Source organism: Mesoplodon mirus (assembly GCF_964341445.2).
Source record: "Mesoplodon mirus genome assembly, chromosome: 6".
Taxonomy (NCBI): Eukaryota; Metazoa; Chordata; class Mammalia; order Artiodactyla; family Ziphiidae; genus Mesoplodon; species Mesoplodon mirus.
This window is the reverse complement of record NC_138982.1, coordinates 65,093,734-65,117,029: the sequence shown is the minus strand read 5'-3', so window position 1 is coordinate 65,117,029 and position 23,296 is coordinate 65,093,734.

Genomic DNA, 23,296 nt, shown 5'->3' with positions numbered 1-23,296 from the left:
GATTTTTCAAGTGAGAAGAAATATAAGAGAGTAGGCTCATAAATACACATTTAAGTGATAGTCAAGACAATGACTTATGGTTGAATCAAATCAAGGTGTGTTAATTATCTATGTGGGTACATTTATAATGTTATATTAATATGTACATAGAGAAAACTTTGCATTGAAGGAATTTAAACTTTATTAGATGAAAAGCTGTTCTGGAGGCTGTAGTATAGTAGGTTATATATGATGAGGAACATAGTAGCAGAAAATGAACCTGTTTTTTAAAGAAAGAAAATTGAATTTATCACAGGACATAGTGGCACTTGACCTCGAAGTATAAAATTGGTTTTCATAAATATAGAAAGTGTGGAAATACGTATTTCAAGAAAGAGTGTTATAAAAAAAATACCAAGAAGCTGAGACTAAGCTGAGGCCAGGAAACAATGCACTTGGTGATTGGTGTGTAGTTCACACTATTTTGATCTAGATAGCTTAATAGTAAGAACTAAAACTAGAGAATTATAAGTCCTCCAAATATTTTCCTTTTATCAAATCATTTTGCATATTCTAGGACTTCTGAATTTCCAAATATATTTCAGATTCAATTTCTCATATACTTAAAGAATCTTGCTAGAATTCCAATAACACTTGCATTTATCTTTTTATTTTTTATTTATTTATTTGTATATTTATTTTTTAAAGAAAGAGGCTTGGCCCCATCTCATGTCTTACACATTTTTTTTTAAAAATTACTTTATTTATTTATTTTTTTGGCTGCATTGGGTCTTCATTGACGTGCGGGCTTTCTCTCTTTGCGGTGAGTGGGGACTAATCTTCGTTGCCATGTACGGGCGTCTAATTGCAGTGGCTTCTCTTGTTGCAGAGCATGGGCTCTAGGCGTGTGGGCTTCAGTATTTGTGGCTTGTGGGCTCTGTAGTTGGGGCTCACAGGCTCTAAAGCGCAGGCTCAGTAGTTGTGGCGCACGGGCTTAGTTGCTCCGTGGCATGTGAGATCTTCCCAGAAGAGGGCTCGAACCTGTGTTCCCTGCATTGGCAGGCAGATCTTAACCACTGAACCACCAGGGAAGCCCCTTATGCTTACATTTAATCTACAGATGAATTGGGGAAGAATTTCCATCTTTACATAATTAATATTTAAATTGATAAATATTATTTATCTCCTTATTTACCCTCTCCTTAATTTCCCGAAGCCTTTTACTTTTAATTTCCAGTATACTCAGCTAATCAATCCCCCATTAAAATATTCTCAAAACTTTAATTTAATGTTTTGTATATGATGTTGTTTTAAATTTTATTTTCTAGTTACCCATTCATAGTATATAACAATAAAATTGACTTTTTAAAATTAGCTATGTGTTTTACTACCTAATAAAATTATTTATCAGTTCTAATATTTTTATGTGAATTCCTTTGGAATGTCTATGTAGATAATCATGCCATCTCTACAAAAAACTTTACTTTTTTCCAATTTTATGTGTTTTATTTCTTCTTTCTCATCTTTTTTTATACTGGCCTCTAGTACAAAGATGGAAAGAAATAAGGAGAATATATATATATATATATATATATATATATATATATATATATATATTTCAATTTTTTGCAACATTCATGTACAGATTTTTGCATAGATATATTTTTTTCAACACATTATATAAATTCCTAGGAGCACGATTGCTGGTTTATGTGATATGCCTGTGTTTGGCTTTGTAAGAGCCTGTCAAATGGTTTTCCAATGTAGCTCTACCAATTTGCATCCCCACTATCAATGAATGAGAGTTCCCTTTGCTCTGCATACTACTCAACATTTGATATTTCCAGTCTTTTGGATTTTAGACAATCTTGAATGTATAGTGGTATCTCAGTATTGTTTTAATTTGTAATTCCTTAATGGCATATGATGATCAGCATCTTTTCATATGCTTATTTGCCATTTATATCTCTTCTTTGGTGAGATGTCTATTCTAATAGATATATTAGAGCTGCTTATTTTCTTACTGCTGAATTTTAAAATGTCTTTGTATATTGGGATACCAGTATTTTATCATATATGTGTTTTCCAAATATTATCTCCTAGTTTGTGGGGGTTTTATTATATATTCCCTTAACAATGTCATTAACAGAGAAGACATATTTAATTTTAGATTAGTCAAGCTAATTTTTTTCTTCATGGATTGTGCTTTTGGTATTTGTGTTTAAAACTCATCATGAGACCCAAGGTCACCTAGATTTTCTCCTATGGTATCTTCTAGAAGTTTTATAAGTATTGCATTTTAAATTTAGATCTACAATCCATTTCAAGTTAATTTTAGTGAAATTTTGTGAAAGATGCAAGGTCTGTGTCTAGATTTATTCATATTTATTTTTTATTTTTACATATGTATGCCCAAATCTTCTAGCTTAATTTTCAGAAAAGACTACTTGTTTTTCCATTGAACTGTCTTTGCTCCTTTGTCAAAGATCAGTGCACACACACACACACACACACACACATACACACACAGGGCTCTTTATTCTGTTACACTGATATATCTGTGTGTTATTTAGCTAATACTACACTGCTTTGATTATTGTACTTTTATAGTAAGTCATGCAATTGAGTATTGTCAGTCTTCTGACTTAGTCCTTCACCTTCAATAACATGTTAGCTATTCTGGATCTTTTGCCTTTCCAGATAAACTTTAGAATCAGTTTGTCACTTTCCACAAAATATCTTGCAGGTATTTTGATTGGGATTGCTTTGAGTCAAGTTGGGAAAAACTGATATCTTAACAATATTGAGCCTTCCCATCCTTGTACGTGAAATATTTTGATCTTTAATTTTTTCATCAGAATTTTGTAGTTTTTCACATGTAGTTATTGTACACATTTTTCAGATTTATACCTAAGTATTTCATGAAATAAGAATAATATAAAGAATAAAAAATATTTTACTTTCAGTTTTTCCTCTCTAACGCTCTTCCTTTTTATGTAGATCCACATTTCTGACCCATTTTATTTTCCTTTCTAAATAATTAATTTTAACACTTCTTGCAAGGCAAGTATGATATCTGAGTCTGTTTAAAATTTTTCTGAGTCTTTCTTCATATGTGAGACATTTCTGTGTGGAAAGTTGCTTATTTACCAACATAAAACACAAAATCTTACTTAACATTTTTCTTGAATATAGGGCTATTCAGATTTTCTAATTCTTTTTGGCCATTTGTTTATCTCAAATTATTTGCATATTTTGTCTAAGTTGCTAAATCTTCTGGCATAAAATTTTAATAGAATTGTTTCATTATTTGTTTAATATCTGTAATAATTGTAGAACTTCCCTCCTTTGTTATTGATACTATTTACTTTATGATCACTCTTATTTTTCTTTATTAGCCTAGCTAGAAGCTCATCATTTTTACTAATATTGTTAAATCATCAATTTTTTGTTTTATTAAGTTTCTTCAGTTTTTCTTTTTCTATTCCATGGTTTCTGTTCTTTTATTTATTTTTGCTTCCTTCTGCTTACTTTGTGTACAATTTGCTCTTCTTTTTACATGTTTTAACCAGAATCCTCAGTCCACTGATTTTTTTATAATTTGTCTTCTCTAACATAATAATATACGGCTATAAATTACCTTGTAAGTGCTAAAGTATCTGTGTTTCATCCATTTTGAATGTTGTATTTTCATTATTGTTCCTCTTGGAATACTTTATGACCCTTGTGGTTTATTGTTTGATTCATGAACTGTTTAGAAATGGGTTTCTAAATTTCCAAATTTTTGTCTCATTTCACACATATTTTGCAGTTAATTTATAATTTAATTTCATTTTAGTAAGAAAACATGCTATACTCTTCCACAAGTTTAATTAAGGTTTGGTTTCACTTGATTCACTGGAGAGGTCATAGGCTGTTGTTTAGTATATAGACTCAGAAAGGCAATGAATTAAACTCTCTGAGGAGACTCTTTCTCTCAAGGACTCAAGCAAAGTATACACTTCTGTTGGAAATGAAGCTGTAGGCCCTGAGAACAAAATGATGAGAACATAAAGAAAATTGATAAACCATTAGCCAGACTCATCAAAAAAAAAAAAATGGGAGAAGACTCAAATCAATAGGATTAGAAATGAAAAAGAAGAAGTAACAACTGACACTGCAGAAATACAATGGATCATGAGAGATTACTACAAGCTTCTATATGCCAATAAAATGGACAACCTGAAGAAGTGGACAAATTCTTAGAAAAGCACAACCTTCCGAGACTGAACCAGGAAGCAATATAAAATATAAACACATGAAACACAAGCACTGAAATTGAAATTGTGATTAAAAATCTTCCAACAAACAAAAACCCAGGACCAGATGGCTTCACAGGTGAATTCTATCAAACATTTAGAGAAGAGCTAACAAATATCCTTCTCAAACTCTTCCAAGATATAACTGAGGGAGAAACACTCCCAAACTCATTCTATGTGGCCACCATCACCCTGATACCAAAATCAAACATAGATGTCACAAAAAAAAAAACTACATTCCAATATCACTGATGAACATAGATGCAAAATCCTCAACAAAATACTCGCAAACAGAATCCAACTGCACATGAAAAGGACCATACAACATGATCAAGTGGGGTTTATCCCACAAATGCAAGATTTCTTGAATATACTCAAATCAATCAATGTGATACACCATATTAACAAATTGAAAGAGAAATACCATATGATCATCTCAATAGATGCAGAAAAAGTTTTTGACAAAACACAACACCAATTTAAGACAAAAAACATCCAGAATGTAGGCATAGAGGGAACTTACCTCAACATAATATAGGCCATATATGACAAACTCACAGCCAACATGGTTCTCAATGGTGAAAATCTGAAACCATTTTCTCTAAGATCAGGAAAAAGACAACATTGTCCACTCTCACCACTATTATTCAACATAGTTTGGAAGTTTTAGCCACAACAACTAGAGACAAAAAAGAAATAAAAGGAATCCAAATTGGAAAAGAAGTTAAACTGTCACTGTTTGCAGATGACATGATGCTATACATAGAGAATCCTACAGATGCTACCAGAAAACTACTAGAGCTAATCAATGAATTTGCTAAAGTAGCAGGACACAAAATTAAATGCACAGAAATCTCTTACATTCCTATACACTAATGATGAAAAATCTGAAAGAGAAATTAAGGAAACACTACCATTTACCAACAAAAAGAATAAAATACCTAGGAATAAACCTACCTAAGGAGACAAAAGACCTGTATGCAGAAAACTATAAGACCCTGATGAAGGAAATTAAAGATGATACAAACAGATGGAGAGATATACCATGTTCTTGGATTGGAAGAATCAACATTGTGATAATGACTATACTACCCAAAGCAATCTACAGATTCAATGCAATCCCTATCAAACTACCACTGGCATTTTTCACAGGACTAGAACAAAAAATATTACAATTTGTATGGAAACACAAAAGACCCTAAATAATCTTGAGAAAGAAAACGGAGCTGGAGGAATCAGGCTCCCTGACTTCAGACAATACTATAAAGCTACAGTAATCAATACAGAAATATAGACCAATGGAACAGGATAGAAAGCCCATAGATAAACCCATGCACATATGGTCACCTTATTTTTGATAAAGGAGGCAAGAATATACAATGGAGAAGAGACAGCCTGTTCTATAAGTGGTGCTGGGAAAACTGGACAGCTACATTTAAAAGAATAAAGTTAGAACGTTCTCTAACACCATCACAAAAATAAACTCAAACGGATTAAAGACCTAATGTAAGGCCAGACACTATAAAACTGTTAGAGGAAAACATAGGCAGAACACTCTGTGACATAAATCACAGCAAGATCCTTTTTGACCCACCTCCTAGAGAAATTAAAATAAAAATAAACAAATGGGACTTAATGAAACTTAAAAGCTTTTGAACAGCAAAGGAAACCATAATCAAGACGAAAAGACCACCCTCAGAATTAGAGAAAATATTTGTAAATGAAGCAACTGACAAAGGATTAATCTCTAAAATATACAAGCAGATCGTGTAACTCAATATGAAAAAAATAAACAATCTGATCCAAAAATGGGCAGAAGACATAAACAGACATTTCTCCACAGAAAATATACAGATTTCCAACAAACACATGAAAGGATGAACAACATCACTAATCCTTAGAATAATGCAAGTCAAAACTACACTGAGGTATCACCTCACACCAGCCAGAATGGCCATCACCAAAAAATCTACAAACAATAAATGCTGGAGAGGGTGTGGAGAAAATGGAACCCTCATACACTGTTAGTGGGAATGTAAATTGATACAGCCACTATGGAGAACAGTATAGAGGTTCCTTAAAAATCTTAATATAGAACTACAATACGACCCAGCAATCCCACTACTGGCTATATACCCTGAGAAAACCAGAATTCAAAAAGAGTCGTGCACCACAATATTCATTGCAGCACTATTTACAATAGCCAGGACATGGAAGCAACCTAAGTGTCCATTGACAGATGAATGGATAAAGAAGATGTGGCACATATATACAATGGAATATTACTCCACCATAAAAAGAAACTGAATTGAGTTATTTTTAGTGAGTTGGAGGGACCTAGAGACTGTTATACAGAGTGAAGTAAGCCAGAAAGAGACAAACAAATACCGTTTGCTAACACATATATATGGAATCTAAAAAGAAGGGTTCTGAAGAGCCTAGGGATAGGACAGGAATAAAGATGCCGACGTAGAGAATGGACTTGAGGACACAGGGAGGGGGAAAGGTAAGCTGGGATGAAGCGTGTGGCAGGGACATATATACACTACCACAGGTAAAATAGATAGCTAGTACGAAGAAGCCACATAGCACAGGGAGATCAGCTCAGTGCTTTGTGACCACCTAGAGAGGTGGGATAAGAAGGGTGGGAGGGAGACGCAAGAGGGAGGAAATAGGGAATATATGTATAGCTGCTTCACTTTGTTATACAGCAGAAACTCACACAACAGTGTAAAGCTGTTATACTCCAGTAAAGATGTAAAAAAAAAAAATGTAGAGATATAAATTTTCTTCAAGTCCAAAGGGCTAGAAAGCTGATCTCCAGAGTCCCTCTTTTAAGAAACAAATGTTTACGTGTAATAATCTGCACCAAGCAGGTGACTATGTCATTAATCAGTTTTACTCCTTAGCTGTTGTAGCTGGGTGAGGGTTTGTGGTGCTTTCAGAAACTTATGGCACCGCGTGAGGAGATATCCATTTCTCAGCTGACACTGCGAAAAGAAGTTTGAAATACACCTCCTATCCCACCAACATGTTGAACTTTGACCCAGCTGTGTCTACACAGATAGTCCAAACAAACAAAACCCCATTTATGTACAACTCTAACAACTATAAAATGGGCTGATTGGTTAAACAGGCAGAGAGTTGAGTGTCATCCCTACTCTTTAACTATAATAGCAAGTAGCATGCAATTTGCAAAGTCTTCCTTAGAAATCAATGTATTGTTTGACACTTAAAGAACTATACATTGAACAATGTAATAAACAACCATGATTTTAGTACATGGACTGGCATTCTTTCATAGATGAAATGAGAAAATGACAGCTGAGGAACAACAGAAAAGGAAGTAGGCAGATTATATTTTACTAAAATACAGATTATACTGATTTTCACAAATTCCTTGTTAATTAGGTATTAAAGTATAAGCCCATTATATATTCTCTATATTTAGAGATACCACATAATTTATCGTGCAAACCAGGATTTGCTCATAATGAGAAGAAGCTCTATTCATATTTCTCTAAGAGAACAGATGAAAAGCAGGACTCTCCTAGGCAAAGCAGGATACATGATTATTTTATTTATAGGTGTTACATATTACTATAACCAGGATGTAGAAAGATGCCTTGAAGTTGGAGAGATCATGAGTTTAAATACTGCTTCAACAATTAGTTGTGTGATTTTAGGTCAATTACTTAGTTACTTTTAACTGAAAAAAAAGAAGAGAATGCCTAACTTAAATAATTGTGAGGAGACTTCCCTGGCAGTACAGTGGTTAAGAGTCCGTGCTTCCAGTGTAGGGGGTGTGGATTTGATCCCTGGTCAAGGAACTAAGATCCCACATGCCATGCAGCACAGCCAAAAGATTAAAAAAATAAGAGTTGTGAGAATTAAAAATTATATATACCTCATGAATAACACAGTGCCTGACATGTTGAAGCTGTTGACGCAGGATATTTTCACATACTGAGATATGGGGAATCATTCTGGATATACATGATTTGGCTTGAACTTTATGCTAACTAGAATAGTCTGTTTTTTGGCCTGTCAGGCACGCATTGTACCTCTGCTTTAACCATTAAAGATTGCATTTTTTAAAAAATGGAGTAACTGTGGTTCAAGCATCCAAAATGGAGCTGGGTGGCCATTGAGGATGTGGTTTCAGACACATTCCTGCACCACTGAGAACTTGAATTTTCTGAACTGAATCAAACTCAAGGACACCACCAGCCATTCTCAACAATTTCTGCTAGCAGCTGCCAGATGCAACATTATGGTCTCAAAATCTCCCCTTGTATCTATGCAATTATTTAGAACCCCAGCCAATCCTTGCTTAACAAACACCCTTCTTGCCAGCTCCAATGCTAATTAAACAACTTATGTAATTTTTATGGGTTTTGCCTATATAAGCCTCCCCTATTTTGTAGTCTGCTGGAACAGAATCCACGTGCTTCTTGAATCTGTTTCTCCAGGGCTATGGTCCTCAATTTGGCTTAAATAAAACTCTTTTCCTATTATAGATTTTTCATTGATTATTTCTGTCAACAATATTCAATAAGTGAATATGTTTAGAATCCTAGTTCTCACTGTGTAGCTTAATTTATTATCATCAATCTGTTTGTAATATTAACTTAGCTCTGAGTGATGGATCCCATGTTTTGAAACCTGAAAGGGGTAGAAACGCTCTGATTCTAACATACAAAACATCTATGCTCAGATTGGTCAAAAGCAAATCATATTCCTTAAAAATTGTGTCTTCACACAATTAATTGTGTTTAAGTGTATTGACTTAAAGGACAAAAGTAATGATATTCTACTTTGACTAGTGAAAAGCAATAGAATGCTCATAATAATATGATCAGAAGAAAACATTAGAATTAAACTGCTTTAATAAAGTCCAATTAATTCACTAATCTGAAACAATAAATATACTTTTTTATATAAAATAAAATAATATTTTATTATTCATAGTTAAAAACACAAAATAGTGAAATTCAGTTAATTCATACCTGTGAGATCAGATTTTAGAAACATGAATGTAAGATGTGGAAACTGCAGAAAAGTAAAGCTGAACTTATTTCCAACTTTTAGTAATATACATAGTTGACCTATCATAAGCCAAAGCCATTGATTTTTTTTTTTAATAGTTATGGACCTATATCCACATTCGGGTATGTGCATGTCTACGTGGGGATTTTCTTGCATATACTATATTCTGTTTACCTCAGCATTATTATAATGCCAATTGTGTAATTTCAATACTAAGAAATTGAACTGGTTGAACTCTTAATTAAAACATTATTGTTTTTAATCAACATAAGCTAAAGAATCAATGTTGTAAGAGAAAATATAAAAGATTATGTATAATTTTCCTAATATACTACTGTTGTAACTTGTGCATTCTCACAGCAATAACACAGCATAGTAAAGTGCAAACAAGAGGTGATTCATTTTTCTCAAGAAAGTTTTAAATATATACAATTTAAGACCATAGTTTCCTCATTTTTCACAGTGCAATCCATTTGTCAACCCTTTTAGCCTTTCCCTTTTCAGGGAACCACCAAGCCACATCTTACTGTGAACAAATTAGTTTTGACACCTTGAGAGATTTAATTATTTGCAACAGTGAGTTGGATGAAGGTGAAGCTGAGGGAAACTTTTCAAGCTCTAGGAAGATATATATGCTCAAAATGCCATTTTAGTATATTTTAACTCTGAAAAGCCAATTAATATGCATAATAGAAATGTATAAATGTTTGTACATTTTTAGGAAAAGAACATATTACAAATAGGAATGTAAGGTTTAACAGTTAATCATACTTTTTTACATCCTACTATTCAGAACAGAAAATCTCAGAGAGGGAAGTAAATGTAATGTTCATTTAGCACAGCCATTCATTTTGCAGTTGAGGGAACTGAGGTTCAGAGAGGTTAAGTGATTTGCCAAGGTCACTTGCCAGTTGCTATTAAACTCAGAGAGAAACAAAATCTAGGTTTCTTATTTGCCCATCATTATTTTATTAATTTCATTTGCCAGTAACAATAACAATTTAGGGATGGGACATCCAAGGTCTGTTGCTGTAGTAACATTTTTAATGAGAAAGTTGTGCTAATTAAATTCATATAATTATAAAAATGGTACAATTTTCCCAAGTTAGTCTATGGATATGCTGATTTATATGGCTGAAATTAGAAATTTCTGAGAATATTTAATCTAATTATTTTATTCATTTATTAATTAATAATTATTTACTTTTATTAAATGTTCTAGTTCATAAATATATGTATGTATGTGTGTGTGTTTGTGTATGTGAAAGTTTGTTTTTTCTCACAGTTTTTAAAATCTTTTAAAAAAATTGTCTTCTGAAAGTGATAATTAGTTGAATTTGGTACATAAAATAAATATTTCAATTTATATTTATTCATATTCAAACATGTAAGGTCAATACTTTAAGACAGTCATCATTCAATGTAAAATATGTCATGAAAACACAATTATTTGGTATTTTAGCCAGTTTATATATTTAATATATAACATGAAATATAATTAATATAATTGATTAAACTTTTAAAATAAAGTATATGGGAAATGTTTAGCACTTAATTTTTATCATTCTTATAAGTATAAGTATATTCAGCTTGAAGTTGTTAAAAATAAGTGCATATGAATCTAGAAAGAAATGTAAATAGAAAAATATAATAAAAATAAATATTGAATACTATAAAATAATATGTCTAGGGAGAAATATGCTTTACTTCTTATATATGTTATTTTTCTGTCCATAATTCACACATGAATATTCTGCATGAATTATATTTCTCAATTTTGAAATACTTGAAAGTTTTCTTTAAATGTGCCTAAATCCAAACTTACTAATTGTTTTAATGAATGCATCCCCTTCTGTTTTCTAAATGAAATGCATGATTGTTATTTTAGATATAGTTCAGACTTTGATTCCTATCTGATAAGATGCCTGGCTTAATTGTCATAGTCATTTTCATTTTTCCATTTCATTAAAGTATTATGATAAAGTCTCCATAAAAAAAAAAGATGGACTGATATCTAACTCCTTTATATAGTACATACTATTATCTTTGTTTTGTAAAAGATTTTTTTAAATGCTCTCGTTTTATTTTGGCTATGCTTTGAGGCATGCAGAATCTTATTTCCCTGACCAGAGATTGAACCTGTGCCCCCTGCAGTGGAAACACCAAGTCTTAACCACTGGACCATCAGGGAAGTCCCTAAATGTTCCCCTTTTTATACTGAGTGATGGAACTCTAGGATAGGTTCCATATCTAGAAGCTTTGCATTATCTATATATCTCACTATGCATCTATTTATTGCATTATTAATATATTTTTACAAAAAAAATCTCTTAACAAGGTTGTAACTAAAATTACTTTGATTTTTGAATAACAGATGCTTTTCTGATTAATGATATACAAAATTCTGCTCAAAGTTACTTCACCACTTATTAAAATATTTTGATATTTTATAATTATTCTGATGATACAGAATCATGTGTAATTTGCTTTTCTATTTCATTATTTTAATTGATTTTTATTAATGCAATTTTCCATTTACTTGTTTGAAAAAAATCTATGTTCAGAATTAATTTGAACAAAATTTTATTTCTTTCTCTGGAAGGGAAAATAGGGAAAATTGTCAACACATTATATAACTAGGGAGAGTAGTCAATACGTTAAATGAAGATGATAGTACTCGTTTTTTCAGACAATAATTAGCAGCAAATACCTCAAAACAATAAATGACATTCATAAACTACTTTCCTTGAAACATCTAAAAGTAATTTGTAGAAATTACTTAATTAGCCTCTCAGCAGCTCCTGGTGGTATATATTTTATTATAATTTCAATGAACTTTGTATTAACAGCATTATTGGAGAATAGTAGTACAGATAATCTTTACAGAATTATACATAGGCAAAGGAAGCTAGGATCCAGTTGTAGGTAACACTGCACAAACCTGAACAACACAGGGACTGACAGCTAAATGCTGCCATGGCTTCTCAGTGCAACATAACATTGCTGCTGAATTGAGCCCTTCTCTTCCAGGCAGCTGGTGGGTGGTTGTATAAGGTCTACCATCCAGTGACCTGCACAGGCTGCCATGGAACTTCAAGGAAGGATGAGTCTACTCATTAAGAGCTAAAAGACCTTCCAAAGAAAGCATGTGTTTTTCTCCCAACGTTAGAAGTTTCACTGCAAACCAGTTGCATTTTGCTTTCCACACCAAGTAACCAGAAGGTGAATACTTCAACTTGTGAATTTGGAATTACTGTTTTATATTTCATGGGAGTGGAAACTACATGGGTTTGTGCAGGCCTAGAGAGAGGAAATGGAATGTGGAGGTTAGAGCCCTCAGTGCTTTCATTAAGAATTAGAATCATATATGTTATGTTTAGAATGTATATTAGAATCATATATAAACTACATATTAGAAATATCTATGTGTGTGTATATATATATATAAAACATATTCAAATACATATTATAATTTCAAGTGTATATTGGAAATATATGCTAGAATATTTGTTAGAATAATATAATAATATATCCATATATAAAATAAATATAATTTATAAAGGGCATTTTATTACATATGGTTCCTTAGCTTTCTAAATTAAAGATCCCTACCTAGAAGTGTTATCATTTTAGTCATTCAGGTTTGGGATCATAAATTAAGTTTGAACAGTTTATCAAAATAAACATGGTATAACGATAATTTTATTAAAAGTAGTATCTATATAAGGTGTTTATAAAGGCTTCCAATTGATTCTCATGGTCTCAGCAAGCAAAAGTTGGATCTGCTATTACTATTTCTGTCTTAAAATATGGAAGAGTATGAAAAAGACTTGTATTTTTTGGTTTTATTTAGTTGCTCAGCCATCTTTAATTTAGCACATACTCTGTTTTGCATTTTTGAATGGTCGCAGGGAACAGAGACTGTGGGAAGACAGAATTGAGAAGCTAACAGCCTAATAAATGAGCCAAGACACTCAGAACTACCAAATAACAATACAATTGGACATATGAATGGTGCCAGACTCAAGAACTGTATTAGAGTAGTAAAAGATAAATTGGAGCAAGTTAAAACTTTTCCTTATCTACCTGTATAACCTATGGCAGATATCTGAAGACTCTGAAATTCTGCCAAAAAAAAGAAAAGGAAAACTTAGCATTTTCAGAGCAAATTCTCATTGAGAAAAAAATCTAGAGTTCCTTCTTTCCCAAGTAATATTAGGATATTTCAAATAGCCTTAGCCAGGAGCTTTAATAAATAGACTTACAAACATATCATATTTTCTGTAATGGATATATTCCTAAAGATTACATTAACACAATGATATGAATATTAATGTTTTAAATTTAAAGTGATCTTCTTGCAAATTAGTCTGTAAATAGAAAATCATTTTAGGCTGTTTTATCTACATTGAGTCTGTTGTTTACTGTAGACACCCTCATTAGTTATCTTAGATAGATCTTCTGGATAACTTGCTGCAGCTTCTACATAAGCACTTGCTTCTTTAACTTGTATTTTTATGTTATGGAGATGGCTTCTTTCCTTAAACTTCATGAACCAAACTCTACTAGTTTTCAACATTTTGTCCCCAGCTTTTTCACTTCTCTCAGATGTCACAAAGTTGAAAGGAGTTAGGACCTTGCTCTGGATTAGGCTTTGACTTAAGGGAATGTTGTGGCTGGTTTGATCTTCTATCCAGACTACTAAAATTTTCTCCATATCAGCAATAAGGATGTTTTGCTTTCTTATCATTTGTGCATTTACTGGAGTGTCACTTTTAATTCTCGCCAAGAACTTTTCTTTGCATTCACACCTTGGCTAACTGTGTGGTGCAAGAGGCCTAGCTTTCTTCCTATTTTGGCTTTGGACATGCCCTCCTCACTAAGCTTAATCATTTCTAGTTTTCAATTTAAAGTGAGAGACATTTGACTCTTTCTTCCACTTAAACACTCAGAATCCATTGTAGGGTTATTAATTAGCCTAAGTTCAATATTATTTTGTCTCAGGCAATAAAATGGCATGAGGAGAGTGAGATGGGGAAATAGCTGGTCTGTGGAGCAGTCAGAACACACACAACATAAAATTAAGTTCACAGTCTTATATGGGTGTGGTTCATGGTGCCCCCAAACAATTACAATAGTAACATCAAAAATCACTGATTACAGATCATTATAACAAATATAATAATTATGAGAGAATTCTCACAATATAATAACATAATAGTATTGTGAGAATTAACAAAATATGACACAGATACATGAAGTGAGCAAATGTTGTTACAAAAACGGTGCTAGTAAACTTGCTGGATGCGGAGTTGCCACAGACCTGCAATTTGTAAAGAATACAGTGTCTGTGAAGCCGCAATGAAGCAAAGTGGAATTAAACAGTCTACTGCACCTTGAAGGCCGAGAAGTGGAAATTAGTCAATATTTTGAAAAAAAGAATGAAGACAAATGAAAAGTAACAGAATACTGTGAAACAAGTGCATCAATATAAGGATAATGGGAGTTCAGAAAAGAAAAGAAGTAAAATGTATTCTAAGAAATAATGGCAGAAAATTTGCCAAATTTAATGAAAACCATACCAACCATAATAAATACAGAGATCCACAGTTAGCCACACCAAACAACTAAAGAAACAACTAAATATTAAAGAGAAAGAAAACATCTTGAAAAGGAAAGAATATCTCATCACTTTCAGGGAAATAGTATTGATAATATTACCAATGGCTGATATCTCTTTAGAAAGAAGAGAGTTCAGATGTCATTAAAATGAAATATTCAAGTACTCAGAGAAAAAACTGTCATCCAAGAATATTATATATAGAAAAGTTATTATTAAAAAATGAAGACAAAGTTAAAACATTCCCAGATAAATAAAAACTGAGAAAATGTATGGCTAGTATACCTACCTTAAAAAATATTAAAGGAGCCCATCTGGCTTAAAGGAAAGAACAACAGATAGAAACTCAAATATGCATGAAGAATTGAAAAGCTCCAGAAATGATAAATATGTAGATAAATATAAAAGACTGTGTTATGGGCTAAATTCTTTCTCCCTAGAATTAGTGTATTGAGTTCTTAACTCCTAGTACCTCAGTGTATGATTGTATTTTGAGGTAGGGCCTTTAGAAAAGCAAGAAAGGTAAAATGAAATCATATGAGTGAGGACTAATTCAATAATACTTGTGTCCTTATAAGGAGAAGAAGATGACACAGACATGCATGGAGAGGACCATATGAGGACACAAAGGGAAGACATATACAAGCCAAGGATAGAGACTTGAGAAGAAACCAACCCTGCTGACACCTTCATCTTGAACTTCCAGCCTCCAGGACTGTTAGAAAATACATTTCTGTTAGTCCAACTAATCTGTTGTAATTTGTTATGGCAGATCTTTTTGTATACTTTAACTAACATAAAGTATACAAAAATATTTTTCACTTTTCTGTTAATGTATTTGAAAAATAGTTGATTGTTTAAAGCAACATTTATAATATTGCATTGTTAAGTTTATAACATACAGAGATATAATATATGAAAATAATATGACATATAGGCTGTATTGGGGCAAAATTGCTATATTTTAGTAGAATCAAGTGAGCTTTAATATGAATTGGACTGGGAAAAGTTAAAGTTCTCTGTTTAATCCCTAGAACAACCACTAAGAAAATAACATTAGAATATAGTTTAAAATCAATAGAGAAATTAAAATGGTATAGTATAAAATATGTGTAATAAAAAGGCAATAAAAGGGAACTAGAAGAACAAAAATACATGAAATATATGAAAAACAAGGAACATAACAGAAGATATAAATTCAAACATTTTAATGATTATGATAAATATGAATGAACTGAACATTCCAATTAGAATTAATCAATTATCAGACTAGATAAAATAAGTCTTAATTATATTTCTCCACAGTGGTACACTTTAGATACAAAGACACAAATAACTTGAAAATAAAGTATGATAAAGATACAGTGTGCAAACACTAACCATAACAGGGCTGCAGTGGCTACATCAATATAAGACAAAAACACACATCAAAACAAGAAATATTGTAACAGACAGAAAGGTCATTTCATAATGATAATAGGTGCTATGAATCATAAAGTTGTAATTGAAAATGTACATGCACCTAAACAATGAGGCCGCTAAATACATGAAACAAAAATGAACCAATTGAAAGGAAAAATAAACAATTCAACAGTTACAGTGTCAGGTTTCAATATCTCTGTCTTAGAAGTAGACAAAATCAGTAAGTATATAGAATAGGTGAACCACACTATCAACCAACTTGTTCTCACTGACCAATATAGAACATTCCAATAGATAACAGCAGAACACACATTATTTTAAATGCAAATGAAACGTCCACTAAAATAGAACCTATGTCAGGCAATAAAAAATCTCAATACCTTTAAAAGGATTGAAGTCACAATGTGTATGTCATCTGTTTGCAATAGATGATTAGAAATAACACAAAGTATTTTAGGGAATTTCAAAATAATTGAAAATTGAAAAACACATTTTAAATAGTCTAAGGCTCAAGCAAAAATTAAAATAAAATAAAATCACAAAAGTAATTAAAAAGATCTTTACTAATTGAATTAATAACTTTTTCCTCAAGCAACTATATAAAGAACAAACTGAACCCAAAGCAAACAGAAATAAATAATAAAGATTATAATGAAATTAAATGAAAGGGAAATCAGAATCAGTCATTTTGTGGATAGATACAAGCTGATTCTAAAATTTACATAAAAAGGCAAAAGACCCAGAATACCCAATGCAATATTTAAGAAAAGGACAAAGTTAGAGGACTGATAGTCTTCAAGATTAACTGCAAATCTACAGTAATCAAGAGAGTGTGGAAGTGGCAAAAGTGTAGACAAATAGATGATCAGAACAGAATAGAGTGCAGAAATTGACTTGTAGCAATATGGTCTGTAATGAAGCAGCAAAGTTAGTGCAATAGGCAGAGGATAATCTTTTCAATAAATGTGCTGGAACAACTGCACATCCACATGCAAAAAAAAAAAAAGAATCATGGCAGAATTTTAACCCTTCATAAGAATTTACTCAAAATGGATCATATCCTAAATGTAAATTAACACAGAATTATAAAATCCCCAGAAGTTAACTTACAAGAATATCAAGGTTATCTTAGCTTTGGTGATGGTTTTTCAGATACAACACCAAAAGCACAATATTTGAATAAAAAACTTGGAATTTTTGATTTCATTAAAATTAAAACCTTTTTCTCTACTATAGATACTGTTATGGGAATGAAAAGACAAGTCACAGACAATGGGAAAATATTTACAAAACACATATCTAGTAAGGATTGTTACCCAGGTTATATGAAGACCTCTCAAAACTTGACAAAGTTGTCAAGTTAATAGTTTAAGTAACGTTACTTATGGATGAAAGTAGAAAATATCATTCAAAATGTGCACTTTATTAACAAACCTCTGTCTCTCTCTCTCTCTCTCTCTCTCTATATATATATATATATATATATATATATATATATATATATAAATACACACATGCACACACACATACACATAAATGTATGTACATGTGTATGCATATATTGCAAATCATATTTCAAGACTTGAAATGCTCAAAATTATTTATGCCAAAAAGCATTTGCCCTTGTTTGTTCCAGATAGGAATTAGTAGTCTAGGATGTTAAGTCTACATGTTTTTCATTTTGCAATGTTATAGAAAGTTAAATAGTAATTACTATTGCCCTTGTAATATAAATCATTTACTATTAAAGTGGTATTTTATAGGAAACTATAATTATAAAACCACAAACCAACTTACTGAAACACTTACATGAAACACATGACTGACAAAAGTGGACAAAAGGCATATATCTTATTTACATACAAATGACATATAACATGATATATTCTGAGGCCCCTCCAATTTCCTCACCTGTGATATAATAGGATTATATATCAAAACTCACATGATCAGCTTATTATTTATTATTCAATATCTCTATGTATGTTTCTGCTTTATAAAACCAGTGCTCCTGCTCTTCTATTTTGCTCTTAATTTGTAACAGTAATTATTTTCTAATTTCTTAATTATAAATCCTGTTAGAATTTAAAACCTTTAAAAATATAGCTTATCATTGGAATTTATTACCCTATTAAGAAAGATCCTAGTTATTTCTTAGTTAAAACTTATTACTTTGGGGGTCTTTGTTTATAGGAGGGTGCATTATCTACAGGAGTTATTTATGGACTATTTAACTTATTTGGTGTTTAGAAGGCTGCTATTTTCAAACATTCCAGGGAATTTCTTAATACTATTATCCAAATAATGTGACACTTTTATTAAAGAATCAGTTGGTTGTTGGTCTTTGCTTGTTTGTTTTTACATAAAGCAAAAACCTCAGGAGTTCTCTCCGCACTTAATAACTAAAAATGAGGACTGACGAGAAGCCTTTCTTTTCTTTCTTTTTTTTTTTTTTTTTTTTTTTGCGGTACACGGGCCTCTCAGTGTTGTGGCCTCTCCCGTTGCGGAGCACAGGCTCTGGACGCTCAGGCCCAGCGGCCATGGCCCACGGGCCTAGCCGCTCCGCGGCATGTGGGATCTTCCCGGACCAGGGCATGAACCCGTGTCCCCTGCATTGGCAGGCGGACTCCCAACCACTGCACCACAAGGGAAGCCCAGAGAAGGCTTTCTTGAGAGGGAACTTCCTAGTCAAAATGCTCCTGGGCTTTTTCTGTCAGACCAAATCATTCTTCAAAACTCACTGGGAATGTAACCTTTCTTTCTGGGGCAGAAGGTGAAACTCCATAAATCCAGTTGTGGGTATTCCATACTGAGTTTAAAAGCATTCTACTGATCCATAATATTCAATAGCAAGGGGACTTATTCAGTGGTAGAAGGTTCCTTGAGGATTCTTATAGTTTAAGTGGAACTGACTGAGATTATCTTGGGCCATACTTATATTTCGGCAGCTAAAGACTTAAAACTGTAAAAGTACTTGAGATGTGATTTTCATTCTTAGCTTTTGGCTGAAATGAAGCTACCTGGATTACAGTAGAAACTGAATTGTTGTCAATGTTGAGACACAAACTTGAGGAAATGAGCCCAGCAATAAAAATGCGATTATCAGGGAAAGAAGCTGAGTAATTGTCCTAGGGAAGGATGAATGCAAAGTAACTAAATAACAGCAGAGACATTTACTCTATACTCGATATCCAGGTCTTGGTGGAACATGCCTGGAAAATTAAAACTGGAGTGAAATTCTGTATGTATCAGGATATGATACTGTAAAGGAAAAACAGCAACAAAACAGATACGTTTCCCACACCATAAAAAAGTACCAGTGGTTTTTAAAACACCAAATCTATATCTTCTTTGTGTTACGCAGGTCAGCAGGTGGGCTTATTCCAGCCCCTTTGGAACCTGAGGCATGGCTGACAAGGAGATTTCCCTCTAGTAATACTTCCAGGCCAACACATGCCTCCAGCATTTTCTTCTGCTGGAGAAGAAAATATGAAAAAAATCACACAATGCTTTTTAATACTTCAACCCTAAAGTGACGTATACCTAATATCCATAAAAAAATATGAACCAATGAACCATAAACTTTTAAAAATTGTGTCTTAGAAAGACATTTTAATAAAACTAAAATTCAGAGAACATTCTGGGAAATTTTTTTCAATACGTTTCTGGCAAAGACATAATTTTAATTTTAAAAGAATTCTTGTAATTCTTATTCTTTTAATTTTAAAATAATTCTTATAAATCAATAATAAGAAAACAAGTAAATTAATAATTGACAAATATTTGAAAAATATATGTTAAATTTTATTATATAAAATATTAATATATAATTCATATCATATTTTATTATATAAAAATATATTTTTTTGTAAAAATATAAAACCCAAAAGAAATATTTTTAAGTCTGTTTAAATCTATTGGATTGGTAATAAGACATTAAATAATTTTAGAAGACCTTAAAGAGGAAAACAGAATGACAAACACAGTTTATGTTTAATTTCCCTGTAAGAGTAAGTTAGGCGGAATAGTGGCACTTCAAAAATGTCCACATCCTAATTCTGAAAACACACAAATATGTTACATGGCAAAAGGGACTTTTCAGAAGTAAATGATCTTAAATGGGGGATATTATCCTGGATTATATGGGGGTAATGTAATCACAAACGTCATTATAAGCAGTAAATGGAAGCAAGAGAGTTAGAGAAGAAGATGAGATGTAACCAGTGTCAGAGTGGAGAGAAATTTGAAGATGATCTGTTGCTGGCTTTCAAATTTGAGGAGGGTCTATGAGCCAAGTGCTTCAGGTGGGCTGGGGAAGGCAGAAAAAGAAAAACAATTGACTTATTCGCTAGAGTCCCCAGAAGGAAACACCCAAGCTGATACCTTGATTTTAGCCCAGTGAAACCCATTTTAGACTTCCAACCTCTAGAACACTTAGTACACATGTGTGTGTGTTTTAACCACCAACTTTGTGGTAATGTGTTACAGCAGCAATACAAAATTAATACAAGGGGTCTATCCCAATCCAGCACAGATATCTAAGAATCTAATCAAATCCGGTGATGAGCTTTTGGGTCTATTGATTAAACAAAACTGGAATCCAGAATTTGGGGGAGATGAGGATTATAAACAACCCACTCTAGCAGTAAGGGTAAACACTAATTGAAGATACTATTACCGTGACTGAAAGCCCAACTTTTAGTTATCTCAATCCCTAAAATTGGATTAGGTTAATCATCAAAATTTGCTAATTGCACTAGATTCCTACAAGAAAGAGAGTCAGATCTCTTCAACAGAAGATAATAACATCTTTAGCTTATGTTTTTCTCTAATTCGTTATAAAGAATTCTCAGCACTCAATCAAATATAACTAGGTATCCAAGGTGGAAACATGACATAAAAGAAAACTGTGAGAGACATCAAACCGTACACACAATGCACAAGGATAATGTTATAAGAGTAATAGGAGTTATAGGAGTAATATATATAGGAGTAATCAGGCACAGACATTAAAATAACTTTATCATGATAGATAAATAAAATGCAGTATTAATAAATTCAGAAGAAATTTGAAAGCAGTTAAAAGGAGTCAAATACCAAATATAAAATAGTAAATTAAAATATCCACTATTAAGAACTGAATGGATGGATTTATTAGCAAGGTAAAGAGAACCAAAAATAGGATTAGAGAATTGGTAATATGTAAGAAATAAATATTCATAAAAGTCAAAAAGAAACAAAAATACAGATAATACAGAAGAGGGTTAGAAACGTAGGAAATAAAGTGAGAAAGTTTAAAATGTGTGTAACTGGAATCTCACATGAAAGTTGACTACAAGTAAGGAAAACACACTGTTTGAAATTAAAATTTCAAAGGAAATTTTATCAAAGGAAAATAACGAAGGAACAACAACAAAAATAAACCATGGTTTCAAAAAGTCATAAGAACTCCAAGCATGTTCAAGAATAGCACTCTAACAAATGTTGGTGAAGTTGTGGAACAACTGGAATGCTCACATGTTGCTGAGAGAGGTTTGAGGGGGATGTTATGTAAATTGGTAAAGTGACTTGGAAAAATATTTGTCATAAATGTTTTTAATATGCACACAGTCAGTGACCAAGCCATTCCACTCCTAGGCAGATATCAAGAAGAAATATAAGTGTGTGCATATCTAAAGACTATACAAGAACATTCATAAAACACTATTTATAACAGCCAAAACAAGCAAACAAAAAGACCCATAAAACTCTATCATTACAGAATGTTTAAATAAATTATGGTGCCTCAATAATACAAATGTTATACAGAAATAAAAATTCACATTGATGAACCTCATAAACCTAATATTGAATAAAAGAATCCAGACACAGTAATATATTTTTGAATTATTCTATTTAAATAGAGATTAAAACAGACAAAAGAAAACTATACTCATAACATCTGGAACAATGGTTACCTTTAAACAAGAGTAAGAGAGAAATGATCTCAGATGAAGTTATTAGTCGACTTTCTAACCTTGTTTGTGATTCACAGGTACTTGTTTCTTGATAACTGATTGAGTCACACAGAGATAAATTAATTAGCAAGATATTTTAGAAAAGAATTAGTAAATTAGTTTCCTGCAGCTTCTGTAACAACCTACCACAAATGGTGACTTAAAACAACTGAAATGTATTCTTTCACAGTTCTGGAAGGCAAATGTCCAAAATCATTTTCACTGTGTTGAAATCAAGGTGTCAGCAGGGCCATATTCACCCAGGAGGCTCTAAGAGAAAATCCATTGCTTGCCTCTTCCAGCATCTGGTAGCTGCCTGCATTCCTAGACTGTGACCACATCATTCATTCCAATCTGCCTCCATTATCACAATGCCTTCCGCTCTTGCACAGAATGTGTTTTAACTCCCCCACTTGTGACTGCATTTAGGGTCCACCCAGAAAATCCAGGGAATCTTTTCATCTCAGTGTCCTCATCTAATCATGTGTGCAGAGACACTTTTTCCTCATGAAATTATTTTCATGTTACAGGTATTTGGACCTAATACATTTGGAGGAGCAATTATTCTGCTTACCACAATTGGTAAAACATTTTAACAGAGGATTATAATTTTTTTTTAATATTATATATAGGAATAATGGTAGCCTTCAGTCTTCTTCACAGATATTTCTTGCTTTCCTCCATTTAGGCACTTAATACATTTGCCTTTCCATAACGAGCTGTAGCAAGACATGTTTAAATGACTGATTAAAGGCATGTGTGTACTTTTGTGATTCATCACATTTCCTATCATCTGCCACATTGACCAGTGACTTTATTTTATTTTTTTAAGTTTTATTGGAGTATAGATGATATAAAATGTTGTGTTAGTTTCTGTTGTAGAGCAAATTGAATTAGTTCTAAATATACATATATCCACTCTTTCTTAGATT